The sequence below is a fragment of the Cibotium barometz genome, chromosome 10, assembly GCF_041138505.1.
Source record: "Cibotium barometz isolate CiBa-2024 chromosome 10, ASM4113850v1, whole genome shotgun sequence".
Classification (NCBI taxonomy): Eukaryota; Viridiplantae; Streptophyta; class Polypodiopsida; order Cyatheales; family Cibotiaceae; genus Cibotium; species Cibotium barometz.
In genome coordinates, this window is record NC_141055.1 from 24523022 (window position 1) to 24526519 (window position 3498).

Here is a 3498-nt window from a genome sequence, read left to right on the forward strand (position 1 = left end):
AGAGAGAGAGAGAGAGAGAGAGAGAGGGGGGGGGAGGATGTTTCTAAATGCCCTTGATGAGATGGAAGAAGGAGCCGTATGTATATATATATATATATGTATGTATATTATATATATATAACAAAATAAATCATTTTTTATTTTAAAAATCCAAAATCATTTACTCTCTCTCTCTCTCTCTCTACCGCCTTCTACATCAACGCATGGTGGTGGACATTTAGAAACTTATATATATATATATATATATATATATATATATATATATATATATATATAGAGAGAGAGAGAGAGAGAGAGAGAGAGAGAGAGAGAGAGAGAGAGAGAGAGAGAGAGAGAGAGAGATTTGAATTATACATTTTATTCGAAAGAATCGTATGTTTTCAGTAAAAATTTAATCGAATAATTTGGAGATATGTCATCAATTTGAAGAAGCTTATTGTACGATAGAATGTTACTAATATATAAGCCAGCTAGATTTGACATTTTTGTTGTTGTGGAACTTTATTGAACTTTTCCTCTTTGTAGAGTAAGAATGTAAAACTTAAAAATGGATATTTAAATATTAAAATTATATATTTTCTTAAGCATAATTTTTCATTTATAAGTGAATAGTCTATTAAATATTTTTTAATATTCTAGATTACATTTTTGAAGTGAAATAGTCTATTAAATATTTTTCCTCTTTATAGAGTAAGAATGTAAAACTTAAAAATGGATATTTAAATATTAAAATTATATATTTTCTTAAGCATAATTTTTCATTTATAAGTGAATAGTCTATTGAATATTTTTAATATTCTAGATTACATTTTTGAAGTGTCACTTTTACATTTATTAGATGGCGCGAAGATGAAAGAGTGGCTGTTGAAAGCCCAGAACACACGCACGCCCACGTGTTGTTGCACGGCAACGTGGACGGAGGAGAGAGAGAGAGAGAGAGAGAGAGAGAGAGAGAGAGAGTGTAGAATAATTTGGGTTTTTTTAATAAAAAAATGATTGAGAAAAAGTGGTTGCATTTTGGCTAGCCTTCAGATTTTTAAAAATTTTGGTTATTCTATGTATGTCAAGCACCTCAGTCTGCCAGCTTTGAGCTCCACGTGGTCGTGCCTTCGCCTCGTCGAGCTCCTCGACGGCCTTTGCCTCCTCCAAGTGCTTGATTGCTCAAGGTCTTTTATTTTGCTCAAGGTCATTTTATATATACAAAATGTATTATATAAACAAAGTGTATACAAGATAAAGAGAGAGCGTAGAATGATTCGTTTTGTTTTAAAATTGCGCATCAATAAACAAGCATTATCATATCTGACGACCTATAATTACTAATTATAGGTCCAATTGTATACATGAGTGTTATATATGTGTGTGTGTGTGTGTGTGTATAAGATTTAATAAAAAAGATTTGGATTGTTTTGTTTTAAATAAAAGATTTATTTATATAGAATATATATATATATATATATAGAGAGAGAGAGAGAGAGAGAGGACTACCTAAAGATTTCAAACAAAATGTATTATATATATCTATCTATATCTATACAAGATTAACCATAACTCCCTCCACGTGGCCAGCCAAAAGCGGGGTTAATTCAAAAGGAGGGTAAATTAACGCAAAATACGGAGGTGCAGCTTTGTTTTTGAAAATATGCGCTCTAGCCAAAAGTGTGATCACGCTTGCACTTCACGCCTGCGGTCCACATTCTACAATCCGTAAAATACGGAGGTGCAGCTTTGTTTTTGAAAATATGCGCTCCAGCCAAAAGTGTGATCACGCTTGCACTTCACGCCTGCGGTCCACATTCTACAGTCCGTACCCGTATAATGGTGATGCTAATATGAGCGCACAGCCGTCCAGCCACGTGACACATCATCGGTGTGCGTCTCTCTGAAGGCTGTCTGGCATCTCCCGTCGCTCACCTGTGCAACTGTGCTACTAATTAAGAGACCAACCGTGTGTGTGTGTGTGTGTGTGTGTGTGTGTGTGTATCAATACCAATAAAACTAAAACTAGAAATTGAAGGGCATATATATATATATATATATGAAATTGTAAGCCCCTTTTGTTTAATGCACATGATATTTTACATATTCCTCAAACTTATTATCATCCATCTTTTTAAATTTTAGTTTCCTAAAAGTTCTAAAAGTGTATTTTGTAAAATGATTTTGGGACTTTTTTAAATAAAAAAAGATTTGTTTTGTTTCCTAAAACTTAAAAGTTCTAAAAGTGTATTTTGTAAAATGATTTTGGACTTTTAAATAAAAAATGATTTGTTTTGTTTTATATATATACATACATATATATATATATATATACATATATATATATATATACATATATATATCTATACAAGATTAAGGAGAACCCCACCTCCCTCCACGTGGGCAAAGGAGGTGGGGCTATTTCAAAATACCCCGTCCTCCTGCAAGCGTGACGTTCACGCTTGCATTTGATACCCACTCCTCCAGCGCGTCTGGGTCCAATTAGTTCCTGCTGTTCCACGCGCACGCCCACGTGATGTTGCACGGCAACATGGACAGAGGAGAGAGAGAGAGAGAGAGAGAGAAAGTGTAGAATAATTTGGGTTTTTTAATTAAAAAATGATTGAGAAAAAGTAGTTGCATTTTGGCTAGCCTTCAGATTTTTAAAAATTTTGGTTATTCTATGTATGTCAGGCACCTCAGTCTACGAGCTTTGAGCTCCACGTGGTCGTGCCTTTGCCTCCTCGAGCTCCTCGACGGCCTTTGCCTCCTCCAAGTGCTTCATTGCTCAAGGTCTTTATTTTGCTCAAGGTCATTTTATATATACAAAATGTATTATATAAACAAAGTGTATACAAGATAAAGAGAGAGCGTAGAATGATTCGTTTTGTTTTAAAATTGCGCATCAATAAAAAAGCATTATCATATTTGACGACCTATAATTACTAATAATAGGTCCAATTGTATACATGAGTGTTATATGTGTGTGTGTGTGTGTGTATAAGATTTAAATAAAAAAGATTTGGATTGTTTTGTTTTAAATAAAAGATTTATTTATATAGAATATATATATATATATATATATATATATAGAGGACTACCTAAAGATTTCAAACAAAATGTATTATATATATGTATCTATATCTATACAAGATTAACCACAACTCCCCCTCCCTCCACGTGGCCAGCCAAAAGCGGGTTAATTCAAAAGGAGGGTTAATTAATGCAAAATACGGAGGTGCAGCTTTGTTTTTGAAAATATGCGCTTCAGCCAAAAGTGTGATCACGCTTGCACTTCACGCATGCGGTCCACATTCTACAGTCCGTACCCGTATAATGGTGATGCTAATATGAGGTTACAGCCGTCTAGCCACGTGACACATCATCGGTGTGCGTCTCTCTAAAGGCTGTCTGGCATCTCCCGTCACTCAGCTGTGCAACTGTGCTACTAATTAAGAGACCAACCGTGTGTGTGTGTGTGTGTGTGTGTGTGTGTGTGTGTGTGTGTGTATCAATACC